The sequence below is a fragment of the Podarcis erhardii genome, assembly GCF_964252035.2.
Source record: "Podarcis erhardii genome assembly, chromosome: 3".
NCBI classification, from domain to species: Eukaryota; Metazoa; Chordata; class Lepidosauria; order Squamata; family Lacertidae; genus Podarcis; species Podarcis erhardii.
In genome coordinates this window covers 16,088,398-16,112,778 of record NC_138507.1, presented here as the reverse complement: position 1 = coordinate 16,112,778, position 24,381 = coordinate 16,088,398, and the positions used below count along the sequence as shown (strand labels likewise).

Sequence of the window (24,381 nt, the reverse complement as noted above, 5' to 3'; positions counted from 1 at the left end):
AAGCTTTGCCTCAGAATGGCATTCTGAACAACAGGCTGGAAATTACAGTTTTCAATAGATATACAAATCTAACAGAGCACTTATGTGCAAGCTAGGGCTGTGCATCCATTATTACTATGTGTTTTGAGCCTTGGAAAAGGAAAATCAAGTGAAGGACAAACTGGAGAATTGGTGTGGCAAGCAAGGAAAGGGTTAAGTCCCCCACTGTTTCTCCACTTCAAATGCCTTCCTTCTAAAGCTGCTTTTATTTTCTTTAAAGCCATCATTTCTGTATCATATGTATTAGTGTATCACATGTAGTTAGCCTTTAAATGGGGTAGGCTGTACTGTACAGTAAGATCGTACTGCCATTGGTGGTGTGGGTTTTTACACATACGGCATAAATGCTCTCCTGTGATCATAGGTACTCCTAATCCCCGTCTTTCAGATATATTTCCACTAAGCATTTCCAGCTAGCTATACTCTAGCTGCACATTAATTCCTTTCCCCCTGCAGAGGCATCCCACTGCAACAAACACGGAACAGAAGAGGGCGATGGTGGTGGGAATCTAAGTCTCTCAACTTGCTTTATAAATAGGCTCGGGGATTTTTATACGAATTGTGAATTGACCTGCTCCACCTCAATTCACATCTTACCCAAAGCTTCTTCCGCAGCTTTAGTGTGTAGCTGTGAGTTCTCAAGGATGCTTGAAGCACGGCAGCTGGGTCAAAATCTTTGCTTTGATTTGTAAAGCAAGCTACCATATCTGAAGAAGTGTGTATCTGAAGAAGTGTGCATGCACACGAAAGCTCATACCAAGAACTGGCTTAGTTGGTCTTTAAGGTGCTACTGGAAGGAATTTGTTTTATTCAATCTACCATAGTGCAGCATAATCTATAATGAATATTTTCGGGATTTGCTAGTGCAGAGTAACTACAACAGAATGCTTATTTAAACCTCTTCCTAGTACAATCTTGCAGAATTGTTAGAAACAGTCAGCTTACTGTTGAGTTCTTCACCTTGCTTCTTGCAACCAGTTTCAAAATAGGGATCTGATGACTGTCGGTCTAAAAATAATTTGCAGTGTTGTGGCTAATCACTAGAGAGGGGCATTCTTCTTATCCGCTTTACCCATTTAGTCTTGCATACAAAGATAATTAAGAAGTGAGGCATGATAAACTATACAGTGAGCCCTGATAATGCACGCCTCCAATCACACTGTCAGGCTCAAAAAGAACTCAAACACTTTGGTAAATATGAATTGGATAATAATCAACCACTGCCCGCACTCAGCATACCAGAATAGCCAGAAGAGTCCTTCTGATACAATGAAGGTTTTTGAAGACTATCTAGAATTGTACTTTTATGTCAAGTATAATGGGTTCTAATAATCACAAACTACCTGCAAATAGTACGTCTTCATCAAGCTTTACAAACACTAATCTTGTACAATCATGATTAAGAGTTTAATAATTTAATCAAATGCTGAAAGCTGTAATATTATTTTAGATTCCAATTAACCAATTAATTATTGATCTTCGGGGGACTGAAGTTCTCTTCATCACTTAACACCAATGCCTTCTAAAAGCTAGTCAGATGCAAGTCTCTCTTTCTCTGTTTCACTCCCTCTGGCCAAATCATATTTGTCATATTGAGTAATTAAAAAACTTAAGACCTCAACAGGAAAGTCTCTGCACAACATAACATATCCATCAGTTGAATGACATGAAAATTCTAAATGCCATTTCCACAGAAAAACACACTTTAAAAAAACATGCACATACAAATTGCTTATTTTGTTGCTGTTGTTCCAATCATTTCTACCCTTTCTTAACAGAAAGGGTAATCTAGGTGGCTTGTGAGGAAGAAACAACAAAATAGCATTTAAGTTTAAAAATAGATATTAAAACAAGGTGAAAAAGCCTATTCAATCAGGAAGTCTGTGTTTTTTAAAGCTTGCTGAACTAAGGCAGCCTATGCTGTTCACAGAATGCTGAGCAGTAATGGGGTCAGGCATTGCACTTCTGGGAGGCTGCTCCAGATTTGGTTACCACAACTGAAAAGGCCCTGTCTCTAACGCTCACCTCCTGGAAGGGGAAGAAATGGAGGCACTGAGAGATTTTACTTTCTTGGGCACCATGATCACTGCAGATGGTGACAGCAGTCACGATAAAAGAGGAAAGGGAGCAAGTAGACAGCATCTTAAAAAGTAGAGACATCACCTTGCCAACAAAGGTCCATATAGTTAAAGCTATGGTTTTCCCAGTAGTGATGTATGGAAGTGAAAGCTGGACCATAAAGAAGGCTGATCGCCGAAGAATTGATGCTTTTGAATTATGGTGCTGGAGGAGACTCTTGAGAGCCCCATAGACTGCAAGAAGATCAAACCTAAGAATTCGGTTCTGATCACCGAAGAATTTATGCTTTTGAGATTGTGAAACTGAGGCTCCAATACTTTGGCCACCTCATGAGAAGAGAAGACTCCCTGGAAAAGACCTTGATGTTGGGGAAGATTGAGGGCACAAGGAGAAGGGGACGACAGAGGACGAGATGGTTGGACAGTTTTCTCAAAGCTACCAACATGATTCTGACCAAACTGTGGGAGGCAGTGGAAGACAGGAGTGCCTGGAATGCTCTGGTCCATGGGGTCACGAAGAGTCGGACATGACTGGACGACTAAACAACAACAAGGAATTGCCTCAGAAATGAAGTATCTAGTGAGATTCATATCAGTGGGGGAGGTAATATTCTGGTCTCGGCCTGGGGAGTCCTAGACTGCCTAATAATAATAATAATAATAATATCCATTTCATTGCTAAAAAAGGGGTGGGTGGGGAATGAACGACTTTGTGGGATTAAACATAGATGTGTTTACACAAACTGCTGGCCTATATTGGCTGACTGGTTAATGCTTTAAAAGGCATTAACTTTTTAATATGTTGCTAAACATGCCTACCTTTTAAAACCACCCAATTTTCCTTTAAAAAAAACTCCACAGCATTGTTTAGCGCATTTAATAATTGTATTCACTGCTGAACAGGGAATGAAAGGGAACAAAGTGTCAACCTATATATATATATAGCTACTTAATGGACTCAGTTTGTAATTTTACAAGCTGCTTTGACTTCACCAATTTTAGTGCAACTTCAATGCTGTTTGTTTAAATTTTATACTAGGTTTAATAACTTGATAGCATAATTGTATGCACGATTGATCTTTCAAAAACATATTGTAAACAGCATTAAAATGTTTAAGACTATAAAATACTTTTATGAAGTAATCTGCCAATTTTATAGACTTAACACTGCAGCAAACCTCAAACCAAGTAACACAGTAATATAGATATAAAATGCTTTATTTATTCTGTAATGGTAAAATCTTTTTTTTGATTGGCATAGCATTAAATAAAAGAGAAAACTATAAAATTGCCTTAAAAAGTCATACAGTGTTTCATTTTTAATAGGTTTATTGAACAGATGATCTCCTAGCTTTGGTTTCTTTTGTTTCCTGACACCTTTACAAGACGACGTCTGGTAAAAATTAGAATAAGATGGAAAATCTGCCAAGGTGCAGTTGTCTGTTGTCCATCTCTTCTAATGAAGATATGAGTTTTTCAAGAAAACTGGTGTGTGTTTTGTTTCTTTGCTTTGTTTCGGCATATGTTTAATCCTTTCAAAAACATTCATTTGCCTTTGACAATTGTGTTTGTTATGGACCTCAGTGGTGCTGGACATGTTCTGAATGCAAAAGCTACAGGCGCCTTGAGGAAGGGCTTGGAAAGGTTCAAGTCTGAGTTGAGCCGCTCTTAGTCAGGTCCCATCTGCACTATACTGTTCATTTAAAGCAGAATAATGTCATTTCAAGCAGTCTGGGCTCCCCCCACACCCTCCAACAAATAATCATGGGAACTGTAGTTTGCTAAGGATGCTGAGATTTGCTAGAGACCCCTTTTCACTTTACAGAGCTGCAGTATTTTAACTGTCAGTCCCTCTTCCCTGGAAACTCATGCGAATTGTATTTCCGCTAGGCAAATAGGGGTCCCCTAACAACTCCCAGAACCCTTAACAAACTACAGTTCCCAGGATTCTTTGGGGGAAGCCATGACTGCTGAAAGTGGGATGTTACTATTTTCATTGTATACTACAGATGGCGCTTCAGTGATGACAATACTGAGCAAATGAACCAGTGGTCTGACACACAACTTCCAATGACTTTCAGGGATATCTAATGGTAATAATAATTTTTATTCTTATTATTCTTATTATTCTTATTTATTTATTTATTCCCCGCCCATCTGGCTGGGTTTCCCCAGCCACTCTGGGCAGCTTCCAACAAAACACTAAAATACAATAACCTAATAAACATTAAAAGCTTCCCTAAACAGGGCTGCCTTCAGATGTCTTCTAAAAGTTTGGTAGTTATTTTTCTCTTTGACATCTGGTGGGAGGGGGTTCCACAGGGCAGGTGCCACTACTGAGAAGGCCCTTTGCCTGGTTCCCTGTAACTTGGCTTCTCACAGCGAGGGAACTGCCAGAAGGCCCTCGGCGCTGGACCTCAGTGTCCGGGCAGAATGATGCAGGTGGAGACGTTCCTTCAGGTATACTGGACAGAGGCCATTTAGGGCTTTAAAGGGCAGCACCAACACTTTGAATTGTGCTCGGAAGTGTACTGGGAGCCAATGTAGGTCTTTCAAGACCAGTGTTATATGGTCTCGGCGGCCACTCCCTGTCACCAGTCTAGCTGCCGCATTCTGGATTAGTTGTAGTTTCCGGGTCACCTTCATAGGTAGCCCCACATAGAGCGCATTGCAGTAGTCCAAGCGAAAAATAACTAGAGTATAAGCCATAATGTAACATGATTCATGAAACATGATTCTACATTCAACTGTCTAGTTTCTCTCCTGAAGCACAGATGCAAATCGGGTAGCTCTGCACCAAGTAAGTAGAGCTAAGGCCATATTGAAATCAATAAGAAAAAGCAGATGCTGCCTACATGATTTAAATATGGCTGGAGTCCATTTAACTTATTCTTAAGTTAAGTTAACTTATTCACCCAACCTTTTCTTGCATGTATTTTGTTTAGATAAAGCCTCAAAGTCCAAAACAATGTGATGTTGACATTGTTGTGTAATGAGGGGGGGGGGTCACATATGCAGTTGCCAGTGTGCCTGACAGTACCTTCTATGGTACCAGTGAAGAGTTTCATTAAATATTGCCTCAAAAACTGTTTGCTCTTCCTGCTCAGTTCCTGTTTGCACTGGCTAGCTAAGTCTGTCCTACACTGAATGTTAAACTTTCCCACATTTCACTGGATGCTAGGACTGAATGCCCTCCATTCTGAACACAGGAGAGGTGCAAAGGACTATATGCTGAAGACAGATGTAGGTGCCTTTTCCATGTTTTCAGGAGGCGTGCCCATGCCATTTTGTGGTCCTGTCTGTCTTTCCCTGCTCTTTCAGATGTGGTAGCCATTTCGTGCTATGACATGGCCCCAGGGCAGCCATTATGCTGTATGCAACTCACCTAATGGCAGCTATTCAGTGAGCAGCTCCCACACCACTTTCTCAGAATTCTAAATGTGCCTACCAGAACAAACAAGTTTATGACCCCTGATTCAACGTCAAGCGACTGGCTAAGCACAGCTGTGCCGAACCAGGTGATCTTGCTTACTAGAATCATTATACAAGCTAGAGATGTAAGAAACAGCAGCAATTTTGGTGTTAGCAACAATGGTTGCACCAGCTTAGAATCATAGAATCATAGAATCATAGAGTTGGAAGAGACCACAAGGGCCATCGAGTCCAACCCCCTGCCAAGCAGGAAACACCATCAGAGCACTCCTGACATATGGTTGTCAAGCCTCTGCTTAAAGACCTCCAAAGAAGGAGACTCCACCCCACACTCCTTGGCAGCAAATTCCACTGTCGAACAGCTCTTACTGTCAGGAAGTTCTTCCTAATGTTTAGGTGGAATCTTCTTTCTTGTAGTTTGGATCCATTGCTCCGTGTCCGCTTCTCTGGAGCAGCAGAAAACAACCTTTCTCCCTCCTCTATGTGACATCCTTTTATATATTTGAACATGGCTATCATATCACCCCTTAACCTTCTCTTCTCCAGGCTAAACATGCCCAGCTCCCTTAGCCGTTCCTCATAAGGCATCGTTTCTAGGCCTTTGACCATTTTGGTTGCCCTCCTCTGGACACGTTCCAGTTTGTCAGTGTCCTTCTTTAACTGTGGTGCCCAGAACTGGACACAGTACTCCAGGTGAGGTCTGACCAGAGCAGAATACAGTGGCACTATTACTTCCCTTGATCGAGATGCTATACTCCTATTGATGCAGCCCAGAATTGCATTGGCTTTATTAGCTGCCGCGTCACACTGTTGGCTCATGTCAAGTTTGTGGTCAACCAAGACTCCTAGATCCTTTTCACATGTACTGCTCTCAAGCCAGGTGTCACCCATCTTGTATTTGTGCCTCTCATTTTTTTTGCCCAAGTGCAATACTTTACATTTCTCCCTGTTCAATTCATCTTGTTTGTTTTGGCCCAGTTCTCTAATCTGTCAAGGTCGTTTTGAAGTGTGATCCTGTCCTCTGGGGTGTTAGCCACCCCTCCCAGTTTGGTGTCATCTGCAAATTTGATCAGGATGCCCTTGAGTCCATCATCCAAGTCGTTGATAAAGATGTTGAATAAGACCGGGCCCAAGACAGAACCCTGTGGCACCCCACTATTCACTCTTCTCCAGGATGAAGAGGAACCATTGATGAGCACCCTTTGGGTTCGGTCAGTCAGCCAGTTACAAATCCATTGAGTGGTAGCATAGTCAAGACCACATTTTACCAGCTTCTTTACAATAATATCATGGGGCACCTTGTCAAATGCCTTGCTGAAATCAAGGTAGGCTACATCCACTGCGTTCCCTTCATCTACCAGGCTTGTAATTCTGTCAAAAAACGAGATCAGGTTAGTCTGACATGACTTATTTTTCAGAAATCCATGCTGACTATTGGTGATCATAGCATTCCATTCTAGGTGCTCACAGACTGTTTGCTTAATGATCTGCTCCAGAATCTTCCCTGGTATTGATGTCAGACTGACTGGGCAGTAATTATTTGAGTCCTCTCTTTTCCCCTTTTTGAAAATAGGGACAACATTTGCCCTCCTCCAGTCTGCCGGGACTTCGCCTGTCCTCCAGGAATTCTCAAAGATGACTGCCAGTGGTTCTGAGATCACATCTGCCAGTTCTTTTAATACTCTTGGATGCAGTTCATCTGGCCCTGGAGACTTGAATACATCTAAACTAGCCAAGTATTCTTGTACTATCTCCTTAGTTATTCTGGGCTGTGTTTCCTCTGCTGAATCATTTGCTCCAAATTCTTCAGCTCGGGCATTGTTTTCTTTATCAGAGAAGACTGAGGCAAAGAAGGCATTGAGGAGTTCAGCCCTTTCTGTGTCCCCTGTTTGCATTTCACCATCTTCTCCTCTGAGTGACCCCACTGTTTCTTTGTTCTTCCTTTTGCTACGAACATACCCATAAAAGCCTTTTTTGTTGCTTTTAACCTCTCTAGCAAGCTTGAGTTCATTCTGTGCTTTAGCTTTTCTGACTTTGTGTCTACACATGCTGGCTATTTGTTTGAATTCTTCTTTGGTGGTTTCCCCCCTTTTCCATTTTTTGTACACATCCTTTTTTAATCTTAACTCAGTTAAAAGTTCTTTAGATAGCCACCCTGGCTTCTTTAGGCACCTTCCATGTTTCCATCTCATTGGTATTGCCTGAAGTTGTGCTTTTACTATCTCCCTCTTAACAAACTCCCAGCCATCATGAACTCCCTTTCCTTTTAGTATTACTGTCCATGGGATCTCACCCAGCACTTCCCTAAGTTTTATGAAGTCGGCTTTCTTAAAGTCAAGAAATTGAGTCCTAGTATGCTTGGCTGCTCCTTTCCGCTGTATAGTAAACTTCAGAAGAGCATGATCACTCGCACCTAATGATCCTTCCACTTCTACCCCACTAACCAGGTCATCAACATTGGTTAGGACCAGATCTAAAATGGCTGTTCCTCTTGTTGCTTCTCCCACTTTCTGGACAACGAAGTTGTCTGCAAGGCCAGTGAGGAATCTGTTTGACCTTATGCTCTTGGCTGAGTTTGACATCCAACAAATATCCGGGTAATTGAAGTCCCCCATTACTACTATCTCCCTTCCTTTTGCATGTTTGGCCATCTGTTCCAGGAAGGCATCATCTATGTCCTCCGTTTGGCTTGGGGATCTATAGTAAACTCCCACAATGAGGTCACTGTTATTCTTCTCTCCCTTAATTTTGACCCAAATGCTCTCACTTTGGCTTTGAGGTTCTAAATCTTGGATCTCTTCACAGGTATACACATTCCTGACATATAATGCCACTCCTCCTCCTTTCTTGTCTGGTCTGTTTCTCTGAAATAGATTGTATCCCTCCATTATTACATTCCAGTCGTGGGACTTATCCCACCAGGTTTCAGTGATGCCTATTATGTCATATTTAGTTTGCTGTACCAAGAGCTCAAGCTCATCTTGTTTATTTCCCATGCTTTGCGCATTAGTGTACAGACATTGAAGTCCATTAATCATTCCCCGTGTCTCTTATTTAAGGATTTTTTCCTCCCACCACTAGGTCTGCGTGCTGTTTGCTCCTTTGGTCTATGACATTTGGATGATCATCTTCATCAATTGATAGACTCCTACCTTCAGGAGCACTGTCTCCCTCCCCCACATTACTCAGTTTAAAGCCCTCCTGATGAGGTTTCTGAGATTTTTGGCAAAAACATTCCTCCCAACCGTTGTGAGGTGCAGCCCATCGCTTGCCATAAGTCCATCTTCAAGAAACTGCAGTCCATGATCTAAGAATCCAAACCGTTCCTGTTTACACCATTTGCGAAACCAGCTGTTCATTTCCACTATTTTCCCCTCTTTCCCTGGGCCACGTCGTTCAACTGGGAGGACAGATAAGATGACAATTTGTGCATTTAATTGCTTCAATTTCCTGCCCAGAGCCTCATAGTCTCTTTTGATCTTCTGGAGGCTATTGCTTGCAGTGTCATTGGTTTCCACATGAACCAAGAGGAAGGGGTATTTGTCAGTGGGTTTTATGATTCCTTGCAGTCGTTCAGTTACATCTTGGATCTTAGCCCCGGGGAGACAGCACACTTCCCGAGACATCTTGTCAGGCCCACAGATCACTGCTTCTGTTCCTCTCAGTAGGGAATCCCCTATCACCACTACACACCTCCTCTTAGGTCTGGTTGGGGTTCTTCTGTGAGCTGTCCGTTCCAAGGCCACCTGCACATTCCCTGAGGACTGACTTTGCTGCTCGTCTTCATATACCTGATCAACTGTAATGAGGGAGAGATCCTCAAATGGAGTCTGCTCTTCGTCTTCCATGCTAGGGGAGAGGACCTCAAAGCGATTGTGTATTTCTAAAAAATCAGAGCGAACCCTGGGCCTCCTGCTGCTTCCTGCTGAAAATTTCCCCATCCTGACTGCTTTACTGCAAGCAGCATCTCGGGGGCTAATAACAGAAACCACCTAGGATTTTTTTTCAGAGGAAAATAAGCATGGTCCCCAATTTGGATCAGGAGCACATTCTGGCTCTTGGCTCCGTTGCTGGTTGTTGTTTTTTTTCCAGAATAAAACATTCATGTTTTAACACAGGACTAATGTCACACATTAAGGGATGCGGGTGGCACTGTGGGTTAAACCACAGAGCTTAGGACTTGCCGATCAGCAGGTCGGCCGTTCGAATCCCTGCAACGGGGTGAGCTCCCGTTGCTCGGCCCCTGCTCCTGCCAACCTAGCAGTTCGAAAGCACGTCAAAGTGCAAGTAGATAAATAGGTACCGCTCCGGCAGGAAGGTAAACGGCATTTCTGTGCGCTGCTCTGGTTCACCAGAAGCGGCTTAGTCATGCTGGCCACATGACCCGGAAGCTGTACGCTGGCTCCCTCAGCCAATAAAGAGAGATGAGCGCCGCAACCCCAGAGTCAGTCACAACTGGAACTAATGGTCAGGGGTTCCTTTACCTTTAATGTCACACATTGCTTGGCACAATAAAGGATTGGATCAACAGTTCTCTTCAGAACTGTGGTCAGAACACTCAGGTCTCAGCTACTCCTTCCCTCTACAACTGCAAAAAAAATCTGCTCCAAAGGATTGAGGTGTGGAAGGTAGCATGGGTATTGCAGAGAACTGGCAAACACATCACTTCCTTGTTACCTGCATAAGACTTCCTCCATCTTCTAATCACTTTATGCTAAGATGTTTTAGAAATGAAAAGGCTTTTCCCCATTCGTAGAAAGGCACATTTGGATCCAACCCAAACAGTTACAAAATTATTCAACTCGTTTGGTAAACAATTCTGCCCATTTAAAAAGGCAAATTTCAATATAAAAGTCAAACTAGGGTAGAGGGTCAGAGAGGTGTGGCTGGTTTCCACTGTGAGCTGCAGCCATACTTAAATCTTTACAAATCAATGGTGGGGTATGCATATGAACATCATGTGTTGTCTTAACCAGCTTACTTTTATGGAATTTGGAAAATAAACCATAATTCTAGTGAACTAGAATGCAGATATTAAACACATACCACAAAAATAAACTCAATTAAACCAGCCTAGCATATGTACTCTCTCTTCGATACCTCCCTCTCTATGGAGGCGCAGATTACAGCTATAACAAAGGCGGCATTTTTTCATCTCCGCCAAGCTAAGCAGTTGGCCCCTTATCTCTCTCGCCCTGACCTAGCCACTGTGATCCATGCGACGGTCACCTCCAGACTGGATTATTGTAACTCGCTCTACGTGGGGCTGCCCTTAAGACTGACCCAGAAACTCCAGCGGGTGCAGAATGCCGCGGCGAGACTCCTTATGGGGTCTTCGCTGCGAGATCACATTCAACCGGTACTATACCAGCTGCACTGGCTCCCGGTGGAGTACAGGATCAGGTTTAAGGTGCTGGTTTTAACCTTTAAAGCCCTATACGGCCTAGGACCCTCGTACCTACGGGACCGCCTCTCCTGGTATGCCCCACAGAGAAACCTACGGTCTGCAAATAATAACATCCTCAAGGTCCCAGGCCTCAGAGAGGTTAGGCTGGCCTCAACTAGAGCCAGGGCCTTCTCGGCTGCGGCTCCAATCTGGTGGAACGCTCTGTCACAAGAGACTAGGGCCCTGCGGGACCTGACATCCTTCCGCAGGGCCTGCAAGACAGAGTTGTTCCACCAGGCCTTTGGTCAGGGCGCAGCCTGACTCCCTCCTCTGGCAACCTGCTTAGAATCTTGCTTAATTAGTTGCCATTAATTTGATTTTAATTGATTTTTATAATGTAATATTTTTAGAATGTGTGAATATCTGATGGTTTGATTGTTGATTGTTGTTAGCCGCCCTGAGCCCGGCTTCGGCTGGGGAGGGCGGGATATAAATAAAATTTATTATTATTATTATTATATATTAAAAATAGGGCCACTTCTCATTTTAATCCTGACAGAATCACTTCAGCAAGAAGACAAACCATACTGAAATGAGAACAGGTCTCTTGGGATCAATACACCTAATGTAGGAACTGTGTAGCTGATATTTCGATATACACTATACAATTCTGCTTTTATTTATTAGAACTATGTATATATTACCCTTCCACTTCCTTTGTACTGTAACATTCAAGACAGCTTTTAAGTAAAGCACTGAGGTATGTCCCCATTCCACTGTTTAATTTAAATAATTTGTTGAGGCTGGTAAGGCTTTTATGAAACACATTCCCACACATCAGCTTTGAATATTGTTCATCACCTTCCTGGGTAATATATTTGTAGTTTTCAATACTGTCTGTGAATCAGATGTCTTTGCAAAACTCTCACTTTACTCATGAACTAAATGTTTGATGCTCTTTTTTATATACTTGCCAAACACACCCATCAGCTCTAGGAAGATTATTGACAGTGTAAAGCACTTAACTGCTAGGTGCTAAGAAAACAAACATCCACCTTGAAACACATATTCTTTGGTTTCTGAAATTACAGGTTTCAGAACTTTACCTCCAGACTAACTAAAGGTAGCCCGAATGTCGGAAACAACTGAAGAGGGTGAGAATATTGGAAAATAATTAATAAAATAATAATAATAATAATAATAATAATAATAATAATAATAATAATAATAATTTATTTATACCCCACCCATCTGTCTGAGTTTCCCCAGCCACTCTGGGTGGCTCCCAATCGAGTATTAAAAACCATACAGCATTAAATATTAAAAACTTCCCAAAAGGCTCCCTTCAGTTGTCTTTTAAAAATAGGATAGTTGCTTATTTCCTTGACATCTGATGGGAGGGCATTCCACAGGACGGGCGCCACTACCAAGAAGACCCTCTGTCTGGTATTGGACGATAATTATTGTGAGCTATACAGAAGGAACTGAGATTTATTTAAACTACATGATATGCACAATGGTTCAGCATCAAGTAGTATGCCTTGTTCTCTTTGGTGAATGTTTTACACAGCACTTTTCAACTTATTTTCCCCAGTCACCTCCCTACTTCCCTCTCAGAGCCATTCGCACATCTCCTATATTAAGGCAATGATCATAGGTTAAACACAATGCAAGTGCTTTGCAGATATACAGTTCCAGATTCTATCCCCACCATCTTGGGGTAGGGCTGGGAAAGACTCCTGACTAAAATGCTGGAGAGCCACAGCTGATCAGCATAGCCAACAGGATGCCCTCCAGAGATTCTGGACTTCAGTTTCCATCCATTACCAATGGCCCAATAACATCTGTAGGGCACCATGCTATGGACCAAGGGTAGTCAACCTTGTTATACCTACCGCCCACTAATGCATCTTTCTTAATTGTAAAATTTCCTTACCGCCCACCAGTGCTCGATGGAAAGAGGATTCAGCTTGTGCCATAGAACGCCCACCTAGAATCCTGAAACACCCACTAGTGGGTGGTAGGGGACCAGGTTGACAACCCCTGGTGTAGACAAACTGAGTCAGATGGACCAATGCTCTCAACTAGGTATAAGACAGCTTCCTGGCTTCCTAAAGACAGGACTCTTCAAGAATAATGTCAGCACTGATGAGAGCCCAACATGGGCAGCCTGCCCAGGGTGCCCAAAAATCTGGCTCTGGGCCTGATTATTTACAGGCTTTTACTGTCCTTCCTTCCAAGATTTTCCCAGTAGACTAGAGACAACTTCCACTAGCACTTTGGCCAGCAGCTACAAGTCCTCACCTTCTTTTAGGGAAAACTTTGGCTCTAAATTCTCCTGCCCCTTTTTGCTCCCTCTCACACCTCTTTGATCCTCACTGCAGTTTCAAGTTAGCAATGCTTTGTATAATCTTCCTTCAAATAGGATTTTCAATTTTAATTTTCATCACACATTTCCTCGAAGAAACCAAATACAAAAAAAGGGCTCCCTCAACAGTAAATAACTTCATTGTATTTTTTATTGACTTTGAATAGAGTGAGGGAGACCATCTTATTCTAGCAAAGCAAAATATAATAATCAAGAGACAGAGACATTGCCAAGTAATTTTCAGCATTGATAATTGAATGGAAAGGGCATGCTAGCCTACCACTAACAGCTAAAGCTACACGACCTCCATTGAACTATACATTTGAGATAATAATCCCCATTACAATCCATCATAATAAAAAGCCAAATTATGTGAGTACCGTTGCAACATATTTCTATTACACAAAATTACAAAGTCCAAAATAATGGAAATGATTGCTTAAGGGGAAAGAGGCAAAATTAAGGACACCACAGTACATTTAACTTAGCTGGAGTTGAGAAGAAAGAAGTGTTATATTGCTTAGCACGTACCTACACAAATGAAAAGATACAGCCTTAAAATATAGTCTACACTATCATGTATAACAATCCTATGTTGGGATTGGGGGGGGGCTATTTAATGATGCACTGGTGACTTTATTTTCTTTCTTTTGCTTTATCAAAGCACCTGCAGGCTATCTTTGCTTAAGCAAACAGAATTATACATTCCTGTCATTATCAAGGAGCAGCAGCCAAAAATAGCATCTCAATGAGACAAATGTTCTTAAATCAGGGGCAGCCAATCTGGGGTCCTCCATCACCCTTGATCATTGGCTATGCTGGCTGGCACTAATGGGAGTTGAACAACCTCTGGAGGGAACCACATTGGCCATTCTTGGTTTGGAGAATTATAAATGAGTCACAGGCTCTCATGCTCCCTCCGTCACCCCTTAGTATCTCAGACAGTTCCCCCCTAGCATGCAGCATAGTTTGCCAATATTCAATCCAATCCAGAAGCAGAACAATGATCTGAAAGAAAAGCACTAGTGATGGTTTACTGATTTGGACTTCAATGATGAGCGACAAACGTAGACAGAGATTGAAGTCATAACAGAAGAAAGGAAGGGAATGAAAGTCCACAGCTCATTTATTACCATAGGAAACTAGAAAGCTGCCATCTGTCTCAGTATTACGTACATTGACTAGCAGTGGTTCCCCAGGTTTTCGGCCCTATCTGAAGATACAGGGGATCGTCCTTGTGACATTCTGCATTCAAAACAATGATCTGCCACTGTGTGGTGGCCTTTTCTGAATTATGGATTGGAGAATCACCAATCTGTAAAAATCTGTACACCAATCTGTAAAAATGAACAACTTCCCTTATTACGCAGTTGAAAGACAATGGATCATTTATTTCTGAATCACCCTAAATAGTGGCATTTTTGCTAACAGAGTTTGTTGATTGATTGATTGATTGAATTTATATTCTTGCCCTATACCCGGAGGTCTCAGGGTGACTCACAGAACAAAACCAGAACCACAAAACATATAAAAACAACCCAACAAACTCCCCCAACACATTTTAAATGAGTATTGGATGTCAATCAGATCAACCAAAGGCCTGGTTAAAAGGGAAAAATTTTGCCTGGCACTTAAAGGTGTATAATGAAGGCGCCAGGCAAACTTCCCTGGGGAGAGCATTCCACAGACAGGGAGCCACTGCAGAGAAGGGCTGTTCAAATGTGAGAAATGGGACTCACTGTACTCTCCTGATCTACATCCCTAAACTGGTTTGGGCATTCATGACTCAAAGCTCAAGATGAATTCACTTTCCGAGGCATATCATAATGGGTATCCTGTGAAGAGAGTGCTAGAATACTGTAGCCAGAATAGCACCCTCTGGATATTATAAGACAATTCTCATCATCTCATTGAAAGAGGTGGGTTTGCTTAGTGTGGAGAAGGGACGTTTAAAAGGGAAACATCAAATACCAAATACTAATATTACTATAAAAGAAACATCAGCATGCTGAAGGGTTTCGTACCTTGGCTGTCCTTTGAAAGATGGGCCCTGGGAGGCAGGAAGGGGAGGAAGACAATGCAAAATATTACCCTCTCCAGAGGACATGCTTAATGCTCCCATGGCAAGTTATCAAGTGACTCTTGTGTCACTAGCCCAAAAAGAACGCCCTTTTCCAATGCATGACATCTTATTAGTTTTCCTTTTCCTAAAGTGTAAGCAGAATCCATAGTCACTTCCCTTCACTGCTACAAAACAGTGGGTGGAGTCATAAAGATGCCCAGAAGGGCTGGCTGAAGCATTTAAATCATTCCTGATCTTAATCTTTTAAATGTTCCCTAAGACTGCCATGGAGCATTATCAGCACAGAATGCAGATGCTGATGAGAAAGTCTACTTACATCTCCATCCATTCTCTCTCACTCGCTGAATGATCAAACCAAAGGAGATGGCTATGCCTCTGTGGCGATCACACAGGGCCCCCGGACGTTTGACGGTCTATTGACCCTGTGCCACCACTGTGATTGCTTTCTTCGCTGCCACCACCCCGCTTCTCACGGGGACACACGGAGTCCAGACAGTTGTTAACAAAAACAAATAATCAAGTTTATTTTTAAATGCAGGAACAAGCGTATGGTTTCCGTTTATTTTTTCTCTTGTCAGTTTCTTAATCTTAATTCCTAACAACTCCAAACTGATTATTCCAACTATCTATCTGACTGAACCTAACAATTCCTCTCACTCTCTCACAATACAACTCAACCAACCCACACCTAATCCTCCCTCTTCCTTCTTCACCTCCCAAACCTCAACTGACTTTCAAAACCTCCCACTCTAACTTTTACTCCCCCCTTGCGTTCTCACTGGCCAATCACATCACACCCATTTTAACCCTTTCCTTATGACCCATCCTAGGAAGCAAACACCACAGCCTCTGAAGCAGGGGTAGGCAACCTAAGGCCTGGGGGCTGGATGCAGCCCAATCACCTTCTCAATCCGGCCCGCAGATGGTCCGGGAATCAGTGTGTTTTTACATGAGTAGAATGTGTCCTTTTATTTAAAATGCATCTCTGGGTTATTTGTGGGGCATAGGAATTATTCATATATTTTTTCAAAATATAGTCCAGCCCACCACATGGTCTGAGGGACATTGGACCAGCCCATGGCTGAAAAAGGTTGCTGACCCCTGTTCTAGAGCTCTAGTGACCAATGAGCTAGCAGAGGGAGGTGTCACAATGAAGGGTGTGTCACAAGGACCCCCGCAACCTAGCAACCACCAGCACTCAACTGACACTACTCTCAACTGCACTGCTAAATTTGCTTATATGGCTTTTAATCCATGTTTTTACAAATATGTAAAATGAAATCTATCCCTTTATATTCAAGCTTCCATTATTCCTGCACCTACTTAGCATTAGCTATCTAATCTACCTCTCTGCCTCTTTGGTCTTATATTGCTGAACAGTGGAAAACCAGAAATCACCCCTTGCGTGTTCATTCATTTTATTAACCTCCTTCAGTAGCAGGTCCCATGGCAAGTTACAGCCATTTAAATTATAATTATTAGTGTTGCTATTAATTAAATTTGTATACCGCCCTATATCCACAAGTTTCAGGGCAGTTCACAGGATAAGATCACAATATAAAAATACATAATAAAAATTAAAACAACCTAATTAACCCACCCCCCCAAACACAAAAGGGCATTGTATGTCAACAGGGCGAGTCTTGAAAATACAACTCTCTGGTGTCAAAGGCCAGGTACCAGACCCCCTATGTGCCCCTATTCCCCAGGGACAGTCCCAGATTTATAGAAGCTGTCCCAGTTTCTGATTTGATCCTGGAATGTCATGCTGTTCGTTAGGACCTCCCTATTTTAAATGTTCCCTAATACTGTCATGGAGCATTATCAGCACAGAAAGCAGATGCTGATGAGAAAGTCTACTTACATCTCCATCCACTTTCTCTCTCACTCGCTGAATGATCAAACCAAAGGAGATCGCTATGCCTCTAGAGCCCTAGTGACCAAGGAGCCAGCAGAGGGAGGTGTCACAATGAAGGGCGTGTCACAAGGACCTCCGCAACCTAGCAACCACCAGCACTCAACTGACACTACTAAGTTTCCTTATATGGCTTTTAATCCATGTTCAGCTTTTTACAAGTATGTAAAATGAAATTTATCCCTTTATATTCAGGCTTCTGTTGTTCCTGCACCTACTGAGCATTAGCTATCTAATTTACCTCTCTGCCTCTCTGGTGCAACTGCCACACACCAAAAGGCTATGGAAAGGGCCCTGTGTCTTCGACAGTTCACAAAGTGATTCATTGCAGCTCCACAGCAGCCCTCTCCTTCTTTTCAGTGTTGCCCTATATTGCTGAACAGTGGAAGACCAGAAATCACCCCTTGCGTGTTTATTCATGTTATTACCCTCCTTCACTAGCAGGTCCCAGGGCAAGTTACAACCATCTAAAATTATTGTTGTTGTTGTTAATTAAATTTGTATACCACCCTATACCCAAAGGTTTCAGGGCAGTTCACAGGATAAGATCACAATATAAAAATACAAACAACAACAACAACAACCCAATAACACCCCCCCAACACATTTTAAAAGGGCATTGGGTGTCAATCAGATTGACCAAAGATCTGGTTAAAAAGGAATGTTTTTGCCTGGAGCCTAAAGGTGTATAATGCAGGCGCCAGATTAACCTCCCTGGGGAGAGCATTCCACAGACAGGGAGCCACTGCAGAAAAGGCCTGTTCTCATGTTGCCACCCTCCAGACCACTCGAGGAATTAATTAACATACTTTTTCTGGATGCCCTTCAAGATGTCACTACTAAACAAATCTGCCTAACTAATCTCTATTGGATGGAGAAACAAAACTAAGAAAAGAATGCCAAAGATGTTTCCAATCAGAACATTTGCCAAAGGAGTACAAGTTATTCAAATGAATTTATCCCTCTCTCCTCAAAATTCACAGTCTTCTATATCTCTCATATTACACAGGTTCCTGTTGACTTCTTAAGGAGATCTCTTTTCAAGGTAATGAGCTGTTGATAATGTTTAATGACCTTATACAGTAGGAGTTCTACATTTCGGGATTAAAATTCATCTCAAGCATCCTGGCCTGAGAAGCAACAGACTGTGCCTAGCGAACCATTACCTAAGAATATACAAGTGACACTAGCAGCAGCAATCTAAAAAACACTGCAATAGCAATACGCATCATATTAAAAAGAAAGATCTCAATGCACACAAGTTAACAAAGTCAGAAAAAGGGCAAGTTTCATCTTTAAAAAAATATTTTGTATAATAATGACTTTGCATTTCTACTGGGTTTACATAAAAAGATGGTTTCACAAATACTAGAAAGGCAGCACGTGGTTTAGCCTCTTAGGTGCCACAAAGCTAGGCTGGCCATGCATCATGCTATACAGAGGACAGTCCTCTATTTGACTGGCTCTCCAGTTCAATTGTGGTTCAAGTATATTTAAAAAGCCCTAAGAAGGTAGGGATGGGGCTTTGAAGTTGCCCATTAACAGTCAACACATGGATGATAGGCAAACATGGGCATGTGGGCACCTCCTTCACCACAATGGTGTAACATTTCTATTTAAATTACTATATTTTAAAATTCACATCTATACATATAAACTAGCACATGCAAATGTTAAGCAAAAGCTTGCAATAAAGGAAATCATTGGGATATCCTTGGAGTTGCTAATCTCAAAATTAACTCAAATTTATTTTTTATTACGACACACTATATATGAACAAGAGAAATTATTAAGGTGCACATTACAATTGTCTTGTAGTTGGATTTAGTTTTCTTCGCAGAACTGTAATAGTTTTAAACTTTTGCAAGTCACCCTGAAGTTCAATTTGTTTTGTTTGTTGTTGTTTTTTTAGGATCCTGCCATTTCATCAAAAGCCTCATAGTTTATAATGAGCAGGAAAGTGAAGAGTGCATTTCATCCAAAGTTTGACTCTTAATGAGCGCTACACATGTGCAGCCAATAAGCTTACCTTTGTTGTCCTCCAACTTTGGACCAGTTGCAACATATAGATGGGCCTCTGCCATGATGTTGTCTAGATTCTTCTTGTGCCAAGTCCAGTTTCCACGAATCCCTCTCTTTAGAGCTGCCCAACCACATCACATTGCATGCTGGAGATTCTTTCAGAAATGGCTTTTCAGGGGGTTGCAGTGGGGAGGAGCGGGTGAGAAAGCCCCACTGCATGAGCCTTGCTCAAGCATTTTTAGATCCAAGCCATAACACAAAATAAGCAACCATATATGTTAGGATTTTACTCTCCCTCTGTTGCATGCATGAACTGGTCTTTTGTCTCACTCCTAAACATGTGCCATTAAAGGTGATTCTGCCGTTAAATGTGGCCTGCAGCTTGAGGGCACAATGGTGAAGCAGAAAGAGGGTCTAAAACAGTCAGCTGATGAGAAGGGAAATGGCTTCATCTGCATCTGAGCCTTTCACAACAGCTTTTCCCTCACCCAGAAATCACAAACAGTTCATTCTATGGCAGCCTTTCTCAACACTGGTCCCTAAGTGTTGTTGGACTACAGCTCCCATCATTGTTCACCACTGGCCATGCTGGTGAGGAATGATGGGAGTTGTAGTCCAAGAACATATGTGGACCCAAGGTTGAAAAAGGCTGCTCTATGAGGATGAACATTATTAACACCTGAGGTTTGCAAACCAAGCTACTGTTAAAGTAGCCTGGAATACAATCACTTACCACCTGGTCACCATAAGCAACCAGGAATCTCATTCAGCTGAGTGTGTGGGCTGACAGTGTGGAGAGAGAGATTTGTTCTTCCTCTTCCAGCTTCTATGCTGACAACAGAGGTTGTGAAGCCCCTTCCTCCATGGCCAGCATAGAAATACAGCACCCTGGTCAAGGAAGCTGTCCCCTCCTTTGCCAACCCCATGAATGAAGAGAAGCAAAAACGCAGACAACTATCCACAGGGTAATGGAGCAAACTGCAGCTCCACTACTGGTCTGCTGTGCTTCTTTGTTGGTTGTGCTTCTTTTATAAGCATAGGAGTGGGTACCAATAAGAAAACTTGGCAATCCCAATAAGCACAGGGGAAATGCCGTTCCCCAATAGCCTGCCTACTTTGTACTGAAAAACAAGTTAGCTTAAAAAAGGGCGGGGGGAGGGGAGAAATTAAATTGTTGGTTTTTTCCCTGCTAGATTTTCAGTCAGAAGCATTACCAGGGGAGAAATCAATTGGCAGCAGCTGAGAAGAGATATTTAAGTTGAAGGCCAGAACATCTTAATTGGGAAAGGGTGTTAAAAGTTGGAGCTAGAGTCATTTCAACATATAACAAAGCTCTCAAAAAACACTTTCTATAAAATCAAGTAAGGTCAAATATAATGGGAAATGCCTTGCCAAACCCAAGGTGGGTGGGTGGGGGGGGGGTTGAAATTGTCCACAAAGACTTTAGATTCTGCACTAGAATAAAAATCAATTGTTTGTGTACGTTCAGCTGTTTATCCTTTGTAATGCACAATGCATATGCCTTCCCCAGAACTTGTGCTTCTATTGTGGGGCTATATCGCAATATTTTATGTTTTGGGAGAGTGACATTTGTCCCCCAAATACTGGATGTATGGCTATTAGTTATGTATGAAGTGTTGCTTATGCAAGTGTCAAGGACACCTCTTGGATATTACCTCTCAAGTGAAAGATAAGTGACAAATCTGCACTTCGTGCCCAGTTCTACTGACATTTTGTGACCTTCAGAAACACTTTCCCCTCACAAACCAGGAGAGTTCTCCAGAAGTTGCTGGACTAAGCGCCCTCCACCCCTGACCACTGGCCATGTTGGATGGGACTGCTGGGCACTGGGGTGACAACAACATTTGAAGGGGCCACAAGTTCTTGATTCTTATCTTAGAGGTTGTGTGCTTCCCTGCTATGCATATCAAACAGAGGGGAAAAATTGTTGTGGCTGTTAAGTAATGCCACTGAAGTTATCTGTCCTCTGCTCTCTGGCCAGTATCTTGGCAGCCATCTGGGTCTGGATCGTATTTCACTCCTCCAGCCTTTAATTCAGAGATGGGGAATCAATGGCTCTTCAGGTTTTATTCGGTCTCCAATTCCCATCAGCCACAAACAGCAAAGCCAATGGTTAAGGATATTGGGAATTGGTCCAACAACATCTGGAGAGTCACAGATTCCTCGCCTTTCTGCTGAAGGGGAATATTTTTGTGCAAACTCTATAAAAAGGGGGAAAGGAACCAAAAAAATCTTTCAATTTTGAAATCCTTTATTACTATTTTTTAAAGGAAGATTCAAGATTCATTGTGATCTTAGCTGCCCTCTCCTCACCTTCCTGGTGCTAGAGGTTCTCGTGAAACTTTTTTTTAAAAAAGAAGAGCACACAAATGTAGCAAAATATATTTTTATGCGGTGCAACATAGTCTCATTAAAGCAAGCAAACGTAATCAAGTTTTGAATGTGATCCAACACTGTTTCAACAGACGTGATGGAACTTCCCTTACTATTTGGCAACCTCTGTCTCCACCCACTCTGTTCCAAAGACTCACCAATACTCAGGAGTAGATTTAGGGGCTCAGCAGTGGGCAGGAGAGGTAGGGGAGCAGTCTGTTGTGCATGCACAATGCCACAATCAGATATCACCCTTTGGCTTGATATTCCCCCCACCCACCCCCAAAACTGAACAAAGAATCTATAAAAAAAACCCACAGGGTAAGCAGGCTAGCTGTTAACAACTTAAAAATAAACTGGTATATTTATTTAAATAAAACTGAAACTGTGTTTGTTTGCCATGATATAATGAAATTATGGATGCTAGTTTTATGCTGCAGTATTATAATGGGGGGGGGGGTTGATAGGATACAGCTGTAATGCACAAGAGAAAGAGAAAAGGGGTAAAAAACTGAATAAGATTAGATTTTCAATTAGCCCATATTTGGCTGATACAAGAGACTGTGCATACATTTTGAGTTACAATAAAAGATTGTAGGAAAAGAGTATAGTATAGCTGAAATCCTGTATATTTGCGCCTATAGATGTCTGTCCAAGAAAAAGATATATGAAAGGGCAAACCAGATGCTCATTGATTTCAACATTTCTACATTGCTTCCTTAGTCCTCTAGAAGCAGCAAGCTCATACAACAACAGCAACAACAACAATTCAGTTCATTGCTATTGAGAAATTATCACAGAAATTCTAGTCTCTGAAATATTCAATTCTGCTACATTTCCTATCCTGTGGTGACTCTTCTAATCAATATTTTACTTGAAAGGAGTCGAACTCCCTTCTATTTTATTTAACTTTAATAGGTACTATTCCAGGTAAGTAAATATATATCATGTGACACTACATTATCAGCCAGAAAAGCCAAGGCTCTGAGACTACGAAATCCTTCCTGTCTTTGATTTGTTCAGAACAACCACTCAAAATCTGAATGGACATTGCTTGTCAAATTCAGTATAAATAAAGTCCTTGCCCCATTCTCTCACTCAGAGTAGAAATTAGCACCTATCGAGTTCATCTTTAGCTGTCAGGGCTTGTGATGTGACCTGTTTGACTAGCATTACTGAAAATTAAGATGCCTGTTCAGTAACACACACAAAAGTGATCAATGCTGTAATATTTCTCAAAACCAGATATTTGTAGTAGATAAGTACTTTTATACTTATACCATTTTAAAGAAATTCAGTTTCAATTTTTGTTCTTTTAAGTTTTGAATTCAAGCTGAAACCAGAATTCTTAGTGGGCTGACTGAATCAGATTTTCTGGTTAGGAATCATCTGGATCAGACTATTTATTATTATTACTACTACCACTGCTATATACAAATGAATGCAAACAGCAACAAAAAACTAATGGAATATGAATTTTTTTATGTTAATATAAAATGTAGTAATGGGATGATCAATTTCGTGTGTTCACCATATGGCATACAATAATAGCAAAGAATGTACAGTGGTACCTCGGGTTAAGTACTTAATTCATTCCAGAGGTCCGTACTTAACCTGAAACTGTTCTTAACCTGAAGCACCACTTTAGCTAATGGGGCCTCCTGCTGCCACCGCGCCGCCAGAGCACAATTTCTGTTCTTATCCTGAAGCAAAGTTCTTAACCTGAAGCACTATTTCTGGGGTAGTGGAGTCTGTAACCTGAAGCGTATGTAAGCCAAGGTACCACTGTATTCCCATTACCTGATCAACATCACTCTCCATTTTCCTTCCAGCAGTTTTGATACGAATGGACTAAATGAATTCATATTCATTATTAATTTGTAATCTGTCTCAACTAGGGTGAGTAGGTGTATTAGCAACAAACTAATACAGTTTCTCCCTCTGATAACCCATTTTGGTTGCTTGTTTGTGGACAGATATTTTGAGAAATCTTATACAGGCATCTATCTCCCCATTTCCCAAGTTAGTAATTTCATAGGAACAGGCAACCTTAGCCAGTCAGAACAAGAAAGCTATAAAAAACTCTTTATTTAACATTTTTTTCCTTTAAAGTTATCAGTTGTACAGTATTGTAGAAAGCACAAAGATTCTAGGCATATAGTTGAAGGCTTCGTTTGAATTGGAGAATTTAGTCTCCTTCCATTTAAAGTTCATTTCATATGTGCAATTCAGAAAAGGTGCTTCAAGAAACTTTGGCTTCAAGAAACTCTACAGTTAGCTAGTATCAATGCTCTTCTAATACTGTTGAGTATATTTCAAATAAGGGAGAACTTGGAACAAATTTACTCAACCACAAAAAGAGATTGGAAAGGAGGCCCAGAGGAAACACACATGATTGTAGGATAAGCAGTTTCAGAAGGTGAACATTAATGTGGGAAGGAACATATTATTGTTGTTTATCTCAGAAAGAAAGCTGTTAGCAAAATGACATGCTTTAGCTGGGATTTCTAACTTCAGTTAGCAAAACAGGATTGAGTCTGCTAAGTAAATACAATGAATTCAACCAAGTAAAAGTATTATCAAAATGGGTTTACACACAGTCTATTAGATAAACATCCTTACCAGCAATAATTTAGCCCAGAAAGTATTTGGCCTTCCAGGTTT

General features: G+C 41.6%; 1 protein-coding gene and 2 long non-coding RNA genes across 6 annotated transcripts in view; 2 read left to right on the top strand and 1 right to left on the bottom strand.

The window, feature by feature from the left end:
• Positions 1-24,381, bottom strand: part of MACROD2 (mono-ADP ribosylhydrolase 2) — a 997,401-nt gene that overhangs the window by 593,736 nt on the left and 379,284 nt on the right. The window lies entirely within an intron of this gene.
• The window catches only part of LOC309339490, a 123,373-nt gene that overhangs the window by 31,605 nt on the left and 67,387 nt on the right, over positions 1-24,381 (top strand). The gene's annotated exons all lie outside the window — the stretch shown is intronic.
• Positions 17,058-23,111, top strand: LOC309338309. The gene is made up of 4 exons (XR_014154859.1): positions 17,058-17,462; positions 18,311-18,346; positions 19,214-20,684; positions 22,441-23,111. It is a non-coding gene; the product is annotated as an uncharacterized lncRNA (long non-coding RNA).